General features: G+C 36.2%; 1 long non-coding RNA gene across 1 annotated transcript in view; it reads right to left on the bottom strand.

Moving 5' to 3' along the window:
• LOC134759749 (uncharacterized) overlaps positions 1 to 14,952 on the bottom strand; it is an 87,968-nt gene that overhangs the window by 10,664 nt on the left and 62,352 nt on the right. The window contains exon 2 of the long non-coding RNA XR_010136461.1: positions 5,478 to 5,585. This is a non-coding gene — a long non-coding RNA (uncharacterized LOC134759749). The remainder of the gene's footprint in view (positions 1 to 5,477; positions 5,586 to 14,952) is intronic.

Below are 14,952 nucleotides of genomic sequence, written 5' to 3' on the forward strand. Positions count from 1 at the left end.
TTACTTCTGAAACTTGAAGCTCCCACAACTGGAAGTCCAGGTGGAAGAATTTGTAATTTAGTCTTTGTCTCCAAGAGAAGGTGTGATGTCTTGGCCCATCTTCACCACTAACAATTCATATTTCAAGCTATGCTTATTTTCACCAGCTACTTCTCTTGACTCTTCAAACTGATAGAAGCATTATTAGTACAAAAAATAAAAGTTGTATTGAAGATTTATATAGCCTCAACATTAGTAATTCGGTTGCGACAATAAATGCCTGCCATTTGCTTTACTAAATTTACATTTTATAAAGTATATTTTGTGTAACATTATTTCATTTAAATTACACAATAACTCTGAAAATGTGGCATTATCCTGCTCAGTTTCAGGTTTGGATTTAGCAGGAAACAAAAATAAACCTGCATCTTCTGGTACCAAATCCAAAATTATTTCCATCCAATCCTTTCCCTTCCACATTCTCAGTCTTGCAATTCCTCCCCCCCAGGGTGAGATTCTTTCTCAAGTTTTAAAGTCTTGGATCACTGTCCTAATGTCTCATTTTTAAAAACTTTTATGCCAGATATAAGATAGTAAAACTTTTTTTAAAGCCTGGCTTAGAAGGCAGATGTTTCTAATTTTTAAAAGTACAACAGTTAAAACTAGTATCCCTCTCTAAAGTGAAAACATTTTTAAACAACAATTTAAGATAGTTTTGGTAAGTATGGGACTATGTTTGGGAACATGTTTGAAAACAGTCTCTCAAAAATTGGAAACTTAAGATTTTCACTCCTATACTCCTTTTCGTTTGATTATGCAGAAGCAACTACCAGATTTTCAGGAAATTAGGTTGAAATCTCATTTATGCAAACAAGGTCATTGACTGAATCTTGATCAAATGATAAATGATACCTGTTACACACCAGGAAATGCACTGCAAGGCTCATTACAGGGAGCTAAGTGACATTTTAGTTATCCCCTGACTCCCCCAGTCCAATTTATATATTCCTACAACCAGAAGCCATTATTGAATCTGAAAATCAACTCTTTCAATTGCTGAATGTGTCCTTGCATAGGTTATTTGACCTCTCTGAGACTTTGTTTCCTTGTTTGTAAAATTAAGTAAGGGTAGAACTTACCTCATAGGGTTATAGTAAGGATTGAACGACCCAATGTATGGAAAGTACTTAACAGTATCCAGTACAAATTAAGAAATCTTTTTTTTTTTTTTTTTTTTTTTTTTTTTTTTGAGATGGAGTCTCGCTCTTGTTGCCCAGGCTGGAGTGCAGTGGTGCGATCTGGGCTCACTGCTACCTCTGTCTCCCGGGTTCAAGCAATTCTCCTGCCTCAGCCTCCTGAGTAGCTGAAATTACAGGCATCCACCACCACACCTGGCTAATTTTGTAGTTTTGGTAGAAACGGGTTTTCACCATGTTGGCCAGGCTGGTCTTGAACTCCTGACCTCAAGTGATCCACCTGCCTTGGCCTCCCAAAGTGCTGGGATTACAGGCATGAGCCACCATGCCCGGCTTGTAATTCTTAATAGTAATATTAATGTTATTAATCCATGAATTCTACACATGACTCAGTTTTTGCTGCTTGTGTCTCATTCCTGATATCCAAACATCTTACCTGATTTTTGACCGCTCTTGGTACATATCTATTTGTCCTGGTCTCCTATTCTTTGTTCTGTCTTGGTTGCCTTTTGTCATGCACTGTGGCACTTAATAGTGACTTACAGTGCCTCGCTGAGCTTCCCTGCCAAGCTGACTTCCATTGCCTTAGTCACTGGCCCTGCCACCTCCTCACTGGTACAGAAGAAACTCCTAATCCTGACTCTACATAGACAAACTTACATTGCTGCTTCAACCTTTTTGTCTTGTATGAAATCAAGACAAGGATATGGGCACCAACTCTTGAATTACATGTCTCTTTTGATAAACAACTTTTTCCCATACTTTTCTAATATTAGCCATCCAATTTACAAGTCAGATTAACAGAAACCCAGCAAGACAATATGTCATTTAGTCATTCATTCACTCATTACTTATCTATTTAGACACACTGAAGACGAAAGAGCCTACCGCAACCAGAGTAAAGATTACTCCTCAACGCCAACTACTTTCTTCTTTCTTATCTCCACACCTATGACTCAAAAGAGCATAAACATGTAGAGGAGTGACACATGTAGAGTATTAGAACACTCATGGGAATATTGAAAATCTCAAAAATATAAGAGAATGCCATGAACTTGCCTGATACAAAAGGAAAGATCAAACCCCAGGAAAAGGGGGGACATAAAGCAGGAACTTTAGAAGTACCAAAATAATAAGAGCTGAGATACAGGAAAATGGGTTTAGGTGGTATGAGAAACAAAGAAAAGGCATTTCTGCATAATAAACATTCATTTAGGGATCACACAGAGATTTTGGCAGTGAGGCCCCACACTCTTTGGTAATGAATAGAAAGGAATTCACTAGATTAAAACAAACATTGATGACTTTTTCACGATATTCCCCATTCCATTCTGGTTTGAATTTATTCACCAGGAATATTGAATAAAGAGCCTCTTAGACATGATCTCAAAGACATGTGCACACCCACATTCATTGCAGCATTTCAAACAGTAGCCAATTGATGCAACCCAATGTCCATCAACAAATAAATAGATAAAGAAAATGTGGTACATATATATACAATGGAATACTATTGGCCTTAAAAAAGAAGGAAATCCTATTACATACTACAACACTGGTGAACCTTGAGGACATTAGGCTAAATGAAATAGGCCAGTCATAGAAGACAAATACTGTATGATTCCATTTATATGAGGTATTTAAAGGAATCCAATTCATAGAAACAAAAAGTAGAATCGTAGTTTCCAGGAACTGGAGGGGAGGGGGAAATGGGGAGTTGTTCAATGGATACAGAGTTGCCGTTTTACAAGATAAAAAGTTCTGGAGATCTGTTGCAAAACAATGTGAAAATACTTAACACCACTGAGCTGCACACTTAAAATGGTTAAGATGGTAAATTTTAGGTCATGTGTTTCTTACCACCATTTTTTAGAAAATTGTTGATTGAAACTTTTTCAGCAGTGTGTGTTTGTGTGTCTGTGTGTGTGTGTGTACGTGCATGCATGTTTTCTTTTGGTTGAGACGAGTACATTGCAGTAAACAACCCCCACAACTACCCCCAGCAATAGTAGTGTATCATGACCCTTTAATGTGGATGATGAAGTGGCTAGGGAATCCACCCATGGAGACAACCCAGGGGAAGAAATAAAGGACAATCTCCTCTTTCTTCCCCCATAGAGAAGAACGTATAGGTACAACTTACAGACCAAAGATAGCAAGCCTGCTGCTATGTTACAAGGATTCAAAGTGAATTCGATATAAGGTTGCATCCCTCATTTGCTGTTGATTTATAAGTGGTAAAGAGCATTCCTATCGTACTATATTAATCAGGGTCCAAGCTCCATTTTTTTCAGTATGCCCAAAAAAGTCTTTAGCCACTCATTCTCCAAAGTCTCAGTGCCTCCCCCACACCCTGCCACACACATACATGCTATTCTAAAACATCTCAGGATTCTCTCAAATAAAACTCTATTTCACCATTGTGATTACACTTCTGATCATTTTATAACTTCTGGACATTTAATCCATATAATGGCTTTATTCATTTTTGTTGATGTTCTTGCTATTTTTTATAATGTCATATATGTACCTATATATATTATAAGACATATCCAACTTGGTCAACTTTTGTGTTTTTTTCTTTAGTGAAGACAGCAGGCATGAAGGTAACTCATTATCAGTATATATCACAGACTGAAATCTTTGAAAATGCAAAAGTTATTTTATAAATTTCTACTAGTTAAATTTTTCTGCCTTTCTAAAGCCTCAACTGTAGATGCTTATATTTTCTGACTCTCTTTTGAGACAAATTTCATTTTAGGATTAATCGCCTCATAGCAGACGGCAGCTTCATAAATTCTTACAGCCAAGTAGCAGGCACTCTGCTAAGCACTTTACAAACATTATCTTTTTCATTCCTCACAGTTAGCCTATGAGAAAGGTATTATCATTATTAACCCTAACTTATGAATAAGAAAATTGAGATTAGAGAGATTAAATAGATTACCCATGCTCTGGTTTCTCTTCAGATCGTATGAATCTTTCATCTTTTACTAAATAGATTACTCAAAGTTACATAATAAGTAGAAGAGCAAAGATTGTAACTCATTCACCATAAACATTCTGCTTAGTCCAAACTTTTGCAGAAAACTCGGGTTTAATTCATTATTCATTTCACCAAACAAGACTATAACCTTCTCAGTAGCTATCAAAATGTCTTGGTACATTCATCATTTGTTCAGTCATTGCCTTATTCATTCAATAAGCATTGTTCTAGGTACTAGGTACAGCTATGAACACACATCCTACTCTCATGGAAATCATGATCCAGTCCATATTGAAGGGGCTCTAGTATCTGCACTAATAAGAAGAATTCTCATAGAGGGACAGCGCTCTTTGTCTTCCATGCTAGGATCAGAGAGCCAGTGAAAGACAGAAGGTTTTATGTTGTGTGCTGTAAGTAAAAAGCAATCACTCCTTGTGAAGAATAGTGTTTCCTCTTTTCCATTTGTATCAAAGTTTACAGACACAACTTACCTAAGTTACATGAATTTTCACAAATATGCCCTATGATATAGATTTAGTTGTGTATGAGGTGACTTTTTTAAAAGAAGCATATATTCCGACTGTTCACATATTTTCTTTAGCTGTTATGAAAATCTTAAAGATAAATATACTAGCAGTATAGTTGGTACTCTTTTTCCCTAAACTTCTCGCTTTTCACTTGCCCATTTATGAGTTCAAAGAAGTTCCTTATCCAACAAATGGGCTTTCACAAAACATGCAATGATAAGAGACAAAGCCAATATCTTGACAAATGGAGATTTATTTTTCTCAGCACAACATATAAAAAAAAAAAAAAAAAAAAAAAGGGTTAGAGCCTCCAAGTGAAAAACCCTGAAGGGGAACCACTCATAAGTTCACAAGTCTTAAAACTTCAGAATTGCTAAATCGTCAACTTTCATGCCCCATTAAATGTGCAGACTCAAAAATCCTGGATTTACTCTTGTTTTATTTAATAAGGGCTGATTAGCTTTGCAATTAAGCCATATAGTTCTTAGGCTTTGCTCTGAAAGAATACCCATCTACTTACTGCCACTTAAAAAGTCTTACTTTCTTTATAATAGCCTTTTTGGTTAGTTTCAATCGGGAAGAAGAGACAATATCTCATAGCACCATTTAACACAAACTCAGTCTACAAGTACACTAAGGAACAAGAAATCGTCTCAGCTTGCAGTTAATGAATCAAAGTTTCAGACGACAAATTGGCTTGCTAAGGCAAAATAGTTAATTAACTTTTAGTCAGAAATATTCATCTTGCTTTCCTGGCATAAACAAGTCTCATAAACTCTGTTTACTTACTCAAGTGTTTTTCTCCTCTTCTACATCCCTAGGCATCATTCAGAGCTCTTAATATATCATGTCAGACTATCTTCATAATTTTCATCCAATTTTTTAAGTTTTCAGCCTCTAAGACAAAAAAAAATACATCCCCTCATTAATCTGGGTTATGTAAACAGTGGAGTACACATTAAAACAAAAAAGAAAAGAAAACCTCCCACATTAAATTCTGTAGGCTCCATGACTTTGGAGGCTAATTGAATCAGACTTTGTGTTCCTTAAAGTAAACACATTAATTTCAGATGTTCAGTTATCTCGGTTTGTTTAGCCTGTCAGGTAAGACTGTAGACTAATGTAGCAGTGGCTAGCGTGTCCAATTAGCAAAGAGGTTTAATGGCAACTACTCCAGACCCTCTTGCCTCTGGTACTTTACAGATGTACCATTTCCTTGAAACAAAATTTTAAATATTAGCTAATAAGAGAACTATGTCAACAGCTTTGATGAATATATACCTGAACAGCGATTACATTATATACTTCTTAACCAATCTTCCAAACTGGCCTTTTGCTAATTTTTTCCCCAATTTTCATGTTTCTTCTGGAGAGAAGACTCATACTTTCACTGGCAACAACATCTATTTGTTATCCTCTGTCATTGCCTGTGTTTTCTAAAGGAAGACTGTCTGCTACAGTGACTGCTTACATTTAACAGCTACTAACAATAAATTCTGCTTAAATTTTTTTCTTTGCTGTGTTGCCACAACGTTTACATTTTTTTCCTAGCTCTGTGCCAGTTTTCTTAAACCTCAAGTCAACATCATTTTATGAGATGGTTTTTCCAAAAGCAAATTATAGGTTCATAAATTAAGTAAGTGTGGGACCAGAAATGGTGCTTATTTTTGAAATGACTCATTTGCCTGTCTGTATGAAAAGTCAGGTAAATGCCTTCCTACATACATTTAGAGACAAACATAGTGTGCTAGAGAAAGCAACCCTCAACTAAAAAATAAATTATGCTCCCATAAAGTTTATTTGTATGTTGTCATATTTTCCCATAAGTTAAACATATTTTAACTTCTGTAAGTATTCAACTTATGTGAGTTAAACATACTTTCCCATAAAACCAATCCAAAATAAGGTTGATATTGTTTAAGTCAACAAACATTTATCTGACTCCTACAATGCAGCAGGTGAAGTTCTAAGAGCCAGGAGTACTAAGATGAATAAGACAGGGTGCTGTCTTCAAGATTTACAAGGTAATAGGACAGAATTTACTTTTATGGGAAATGTATTCAAAGCTTTCCCTTACGAGTCTAAGCATGTATTTTTTTCACTCTACTAATGGATACTCATATACCTCTAGCTACCACCTTCCTAACACCTAACACCTGGAGCAGACTCTCCAATGTGGAATGATAAGTGCATGAGTTATTAAGTGAAACCAAAAAGGTACTCACCCAAGATGGGAAAGGACGAGGGGAGTATGAATGGATAGAAAGCCTTGGTGAAGAAGATGATGGATCAGTTGAACCACGAGGGATGGGTGAAATTCATTACACCACTGAGTCTCAAAAAGTGTGAACTTCAGACCATCAGCATCAACCTGACTTAAGAACTTGTTAGAAATCTAAACTAGGAGGTGGAACAAGATGGAAGAATAGAAAGCTACACCAATGGTTCCCCCAAACAAGGATATCGATTTAACTACTATCTACACAGAAAAAGCACCTTCATAAGGACCAAAAACGAGGCGAGCACTCACAGTACCTAATTTTAACTTCACATCTCAGAAAGAAGCACTGAAGAGACAGAAAAAACAGTCCTGAATTGTGGATGCCATCCATCTCCCACCACAGACAGAAACAGCATGGTTCAGAGAGCATCTCTGGGCACTGGAAGAGGGAGAACTCAGAAATTGTGAGGCACTGAACTCAGTTCTCTCCTGTTAGAACAGAAAGGAAAAGCAAATCAAACTTAGCAGATGCCCACACACAGATGGTGTGTTTAATCCATCCCTTGCCAGAGGGGAATTGCTAATCCTAGCAGCCCAGACTTGAGTGCCCACAAACCTCCCCATCAAGGGGCAAAAAGCCTTTTGTCTCTAAGTAAACTTAAAAGGCAGTCTAGGCCATCAGGACTGCAACTTCTAGGTGGATCCTAGGGCTGAACCAGGCCCAGAGACAATGAACTGAGGGGACATGTGACATACTGAGACACCAGCTGGGACAGCCAAGAGAGTTCTGGCATCACCCCTTCCCATTCCCAGACTGAACAGCCTATGGGCCCAAAAGAGACCCCTTTCTTCTGCTTGAGGAGAGGAGAGGAAACAAAGGGGAGAACTTTGCCTTCCATCTGGGATGCCAGCTCAGACACAGCAGGACAGGACACCGGTCAGTCATGGGGTCTCTGTTCCAGACCCAAGCTCTCAGACAACATTTCTACACACACCTTGGGCCAGGAGGGAACTGGCTGTCTTAAAGGAAATGACCCAGTTCTGGAAGTATTAATCACCTGCTAACTAAAGAGCCCTTGGGACCTGAATAACAAGCAGCAATACCCAGGTATGACATCAAAGGCCTTAGTGAGCCTCTGAGACTTGCTGGTTTCAGATGAGACTCAGCACATTACCAGCTGTGGTGGCTAAAGGGAAAAATTCCTTTCCTTCTGCTTGAGAAAACCAGAGGGAAAAGTAAAGGGGACTCTACCTCCCTTGTGGCCATGTTAGTACCTAAGGTGCAAGAAGAAAGAATTAGTGAGTTTGAAGACAGACTATTTGTAAATACACGTCAGAGGAGACAAAAGAAAAAGGAATAAAAAACAATGAAGCAAGTCTACAGGATCTAAAGAATAACCTCAAAAGGACAAATGTAAGAGTTATTGACCTTAAAGAGGAGGTAGAGAAAGGAATCAGAGTAGAAAGTTTATTCGAAGGAATAAAAATACGGGACTTCCCAAATCTAGAGAAAGATATCCATATGGAAGTACAAGAAGGTTATAGAACTCCAAGCAGATTTAACCCAAAGAAGATGACCTCAGGGTATTTAATAATCAAAATCCCAAAAGTTAAGAATAAAGAAATGATCCTAAAAGCAGCAAGAGAAAAGAAACAAATAGCATAAAATAGAGCCCCAATGTGTCTAGCAGCAGACGTTTTAGAGAAAATGTTACAGGGCAGGAGAGAGTGGCATGACATATTTAAAGTGCTGAAGGAAAAAAAAAAAAAAAGGCTTTTAGCCCTTTTAACCTAGAATCCAGTGAAAATACCTTTCAAACACGAAGGAGAAATAAAGATTTTCCCAAACAAAAGTTAGGGGAATTCATCAATACCAGACCCATTCTACAAGAAATATTAAAGGAAATACTTAAATCAGAAAGAAAAGGACATTAATGAGGAATAAATTATTACCTGAAGGTACAAAAACCACTGGTAATAGAAATAGTAAGTAATAGCAATATTAAGTAATAGTAATAGTAAGTACACAGAAATACACAGAATATTATTATTGTAACTGTGGTATGTAAACTGCTCTTATCCTAAGTAGAAAGACTAAACAATAAACCAATTAAAAAATAATAACTACAACTTTTCAAGACATAGTACAATAAGATTTAAATAGAAACAAGAAAAATTAAAAAGTGGAAGGATGAAATTAAGGTGTAGGGTTTTATTAGTTTTCTTTTTGCTTGTTTGTTTATACAAACAGTAAGTTGTTAACAGTTTAAAATGAATTATAAGACAGTATTTGCAAACCTCATAGTAACCTCAAACCAAAAAACAACAGAGACACACAAAAAAGCAATAAATTATATTGTATTTAAAGAGAAAATTACTTTCACTAAAGGGAAGACAGGGAGGAAAGAAAAAAAGGAAGACAAGACCACAAAATAACCAGAAAATGAGTAACAAAATGGCAAGAGTAAGTCCTACGTATCAATAATAACATTAAATTTAATGGACTAAACTGTCCAATAAAAAGACAAAAACTGATGGAATGAACGAAAAAACAAGCCCCATTGTTCTGTTGCCTACAAGTAATACACTTCACCTATAAAGGCACATATAAACTGAAAATAAAGAGATGGAAAAAGATAATCCATGCCAATGGAAACAAAAAAGTGTAGGAATTGCTATACTCACATCACACAAAATTGATTTCAAGACAAAAACTATAAGAAGAGGCAAAGAAGGTCACTATATAATGATAAAGGGGTCAATTCAGCAAGAGAATGTAACAACTTTAAATATAAGTGCACCCAACACTGGAACATTCAGTTATATAAATCCAATACTATCAGAGCTAATGAGAGAGATAGGCCTCAATACAATAATAGCTGGAGACATCAACGTCTCATTTTCAACATTGGAGAGATCTTCCAGACAGAAAATCAACAAACATCACACTTAATCTGCACTGTAGACCAAATGAATCTAATAGATATTTACAGAACATTTCATCCAATAGCTGCAGAATACACATCTTGGTTTTTTTTTTTTTTTTTTTTTTTTTGAGACTGAGTCTCACTCTGTCACCCAGGCTGGAGTGCACTGGCGCAATCTCGGCTCACTGCAAGCTCCGCCTCCCGGATTCACGCCATTCTCCTGCCTCTGCCTCCTGAGTAGCTGGGACTACAGGCGCCCACCACCAAGTCCAGCTAATTTTTTGTATTTTTAATGGAGTTGGGGTTTTGCCGTGTTAGCCAGGATGGTCTCGATCTCCTGACCTTGTGATCTACCCGCCTCGGCCTCCCAAAGTGCTGGGATTACAGGAGTGAGCCACCGCGCCCAGCCATAATACACATCTTTTTCCTCAGCACATGGATCATTCTCAAGGACAGACCATATGTTAGGTAACAAAACAAGCCTTAAAACATTCAAAAAATTTAAATGATATCAAGCATCTTCTCTGACCACAATGGAATAAAACTAAAAATTAATAACAAGAGGAATTTTGGAAACTATACAAATAGATGGAAATTAAACAATATGCTCCTGAACAACCAGTGGGTCAATAAAGAAATTAGGACGGCAATTACAAAATTTATTGAAACAAATAAAAATGGAAACACAACATATCAAAACCGATGGGATACAGCAAAAGCAGTACCAAGAGGGAACTTTATAGCTATAAGTGCCTACATCAAGAAAAAGAGGAAAAACTTCAAATGATCTAACAACACATTGTAGAGAACTAGAAAAGCAAGAGCAAATAAATTTGAAATGAAGAAAACAATATGAAAGATCAATGAAATGAGACAAGTTGTTTTTTAAAAACTTAAGCAAAATTGACCAACCCTTAGCCAGACTAAGAAAAAAAGAGAGAAGATTCAAATAAATAAAATCAGAAATGAAAAAGGAGACATTACAACTTATATTGCAGAAACTCAAAGGTTCATTAGTGGCTACCATGAACAAATACATGCCAATAAATTGGAAAATTTAGAAGAAATGGACAAATTCTTAGATGTAAACAACCTACCAAGACTGAACCAGGAAGAAATCCAAAATCTGAATAGACCAATAACAAGTAACAAGATTGAAGACATCAGAAAAAGTCTTCTAGTAGAGAAAATCCCAGGACCTGAAGGCTTCACTGCTGAATTCTACCAAACATTTAAAGATCATACCAATCCTACTTGAACGATTCTGAAAAATAGAGAAGGAAGGAGTACTTCCAAACTCAATCTACAAGGCCAGTATTACTCTGAAACCAAAACCAGACAAAGACACATTAAAAAAAATACAGGCCAATGTTTCTAATGAATATTGATGCAAAAATTCTCAACAAAATCCTGGCAAACAAAATTTAACAATACATTACAAAGGTCATTTATTATGGCCACGTGGGATTTATCCCTGGGATCCAAGGATGGTTCAACCAATGCAAATCAATCAACATGATACTGATGTATTCACCAACAGAATGAAGAATATAATTATATGATCATTTCAATTGATAGATAACTAGAATTTGATAAAATTCAACATTTCTTCATGACAAAAATCCTCAAAAAACTGGGGATAGAAGAAACATACCTCAACTTAATAAAAGCCATATATGACAGACCCACAGCTAGTATCATACTGAATGGGGAAAATATAAAAGCCTTTCCTCTAAAATCTGGAACACAGCAAGGATGTCCACTTTTAATACTGTTATTCAACATAGCACTGGAAGTCCTAGCAAGAACAATCAGACAAGAGAAAGATATAAAGGGGATCCAAATTGGAAAGGAAAAATTCAAATTCTTATTGTCGGCTGATGATATTATCTCATACTTGGAACAATCTAAAGACTCCACAAGAAAACTATAGAACTGAGAAACAAATACAGTAAAGTTGCAAGGTATAAAATTAACACACAAAAATTAGTAGCATTTCTATATGTCAACAGTGAACAATCTGAAAAAAAGAATTAAAAAGTAATCCCATTTACAATAGCCACACATAAAATTAAATACCTAGTAATTAACTAAAGAAGTGAAAGATACATATAATAAAAACTACAAAACACTGATTAAACAAACTGAAGAGGACACCAAAAATGGAAAAATATTGCATGTTCATGGATTGGAAGAATCAATATTGTTAAAAATGTCCATACTACCCAAAGCAACATACAGATTCAATGCAATTCCTATCAAAATACCAGACATTCTTCATAGAAATAGATTTTTAAAAATCCTAAAATTTATATGGAGCCACAAAAGACGCAGAATAGCCATGCTGTCATGAGCAAAAAGAACAAAACTGGAGGAATCACACTACCTAACTTCAAATCATACTACAGAAATATAGCAACTAAAACAGCATAGTACTGGCATAAAAACAGACATATATACCAACGGAGCAAAATAAAGAACCCAGAAATAAATTCACACACCTACAGTTAACTCATTTTCAACAAAGGTGCCAATAACTTACACTGGGGAAAAGACAATCTCTTCAATATATGGTACTGGGAAACTGGATATCCATATGCAAAAGAATAAAACAAGGCCCCTATCTTTTACCATATACAAAAATCAAATCAAAATGGATTAAAGACTTAAATCTAAGACATTAAACTATGAAAGTAATACAAGAAAACATTGAGGAAAATCTTCAGGACACTGGTCTGGGCAGATTTCTTCAGCAATACCCTACATGCTCAAGCAACCAGAACACACATGGACAAATGGGATCATATCAAGTTAAAAAGCTTCTGCATAGCAAAGAATACAATCAAGAAAATGAAGAGACAACCCACAGAGTGGGAAAAAAATATTTTCAAACTACCCCTCTGACAAGAGATTAATAACCAGAATATATAAAGATCTAAAACAACTATATAGGAAAAAAATCTAAGAATCTGATTAAGGGATGAGCAAATATTTGTATAGATATTTCTCAAAAGAAGACATACAAATGGCAATCAGATATATGAAAAAGTGCTCAATATCATTGATCATCAGGGAAATGCAAATCAAAACTACAATGAGATACCTCACCCCAGTTAAAATGGTTCATATCCAAAAGACAGGCAATAACAACTGTTGGTGAGGATGTGGACAAAAGGAAACCCTTGTACACTGATGGTGGGAATGTAAATTAGTTCAACCATGCTGGGAAACTGTTTGGAAGTTGCCCCAAAAAACTAAAAACTGAGCTACCATATGATCCAGGAATCCCACTACTGGGTATACAACCAAAAGAAAGGAAATCATTATATCAAAGAGATATCTGCACTCTTATGTTTGTTGTGGCACTGTAAAAATAACTAAGATTTGGAAGCAACCTAAGAGTCCATCAACAGATGAATGCATAAAGCAAATGTGGTACATATGCACAATGGAGCCCTATTTAGCCACAAAAAAAGAATGAGATCCAGTCATCTGCAACAACATTGAAGGAACTGAAGATAATTATATTAAGCAAAATAAGCCAAGCACAGAAAGACAAACATTGCATGTTTTCACTTATTGTGGGATCCAAAAATCAAAGCAATTGAACTCATGGACATAGAGCATAGAAGGATAGTTACTAGAGGCTGGAAAGTTAATGGGGATGGGGCAGGAGATGGAGATAGTTAATTGGTACAACAAAAGTGGAAATAATGAATAAGACATCCTGTTTGATAACACAAAAGACTGGCTATAGTCTATAATAATTGTATATTTTAAAATAACTTAGAGTATAATTGCATTGTTTGTAACTCAAAAAATAAATGCTTGAGGGGATGGATATCCCATTCTTCATTATGTGATTATTTCACAATGCCATGCCTGTATCAAAACATTTTATGTATCCCATAAATATATACACCTACAATGTACCTACAAAAGTGTTTTAAAATAACGTTTAAAAATTAATGAAAAATTTAAGAAATAAAAATTACACCAAAAGAAAGAAAGAAGTATAAATTACTAGGCCCAGTCTAAGAGCTACTGAATCAGAAGCTCTGAGGGCAAGAGTAAGCAATCTGAGTTTTAATGAACGCTCAAGGCAATTCTGATGCACACTAAAGTTTGAAAAGCACAGTATAGGTCAATTTTTAAGCAATAAAGCATGAGGAAGGGCTGATGAATTTTCAGGGAGTGAATTCTGTAATTAAGCACTTAGGATAGTTATAATAGATCTTCCAGTCGCTCTCAGTATTGGTTCTTAACAGTTCAGAGCTGCACTCTTCTCCTGAGACTCATTCTCAGCTCATGAGAGGTGGCTTATCTAGGAATGGCAGGGTATGCCCTTTTCGAAAATAATCGTCAACCAATGACTGAATGATATGGAGAAATAAAAGGCTAGTCCAATTACCTTAAGACAGAAAAACTTTGTGGTATTCTTCATGTTCCAGAGCTCTCCACGGGTCAGTTGAACCCACATGTTTGCCTGATGTCTTTCTCTGTTCTATCCTGCTTCCCTCAATCCTTTCCAGGTTTCTCCTAAGAGCACTCCCTCAATAAATTACTGGCACAGGCTGTACTGAGGAAACCTCAACCAAAGACAGTGGTACATAGTAAGAGAATGCATGTGGAAATACAGGAGGCTTGCACTGATGAAGCAAAAAGTGTAAGTAAGGGAGTGGTGAGAGAGGAGGCTAGAAGGATGAAAGGAGCCAATCTATGAGGTACTTTGGGAAACAACACATAAAATCATTGAGATATACACACACATAGACACAGATTGAACTTCAATACATATAAAGTATTCACACAGGTAGGGAGAAGGGAAATTTCTCAGACTGCTATCTTGCATTGCCAGGAAAATATCTTTTCTATTTACAATAAACAATAATTTACATTCCATTTCTCACCATACACCAGAAATAAGGAGACTCCAAACCCAAGCCACAAGTCAGGGGCTACGTAATCATTTGCAAGGACAGATAGATATTCTTGGAGTTTTGGAAGGGAAAGCAAGACTGGCAAGGTGAAGAACTGGAATAACCCTCCAAGTGATGGAGAATTGTGAGGAAATAGATGCTGGAAAGAGGAGAAATCATAGAAGCCAAAGGAAGGA

The sequence above is a fragment of the Pongo abelii genome, chromosome 13, assembly GCF_028885655.2.
Source record: "Pongo abelii isolate AG06213 chromosome 13, NHGRI_mPonAbe1-v2.0_pri, whole genome shotgun sequence".
Lineage (NCBI taxonomy): Eukaryota > Metazoa > Chordata > Mammalia > Primates > Hominidae > Pongo > Pongo abelii.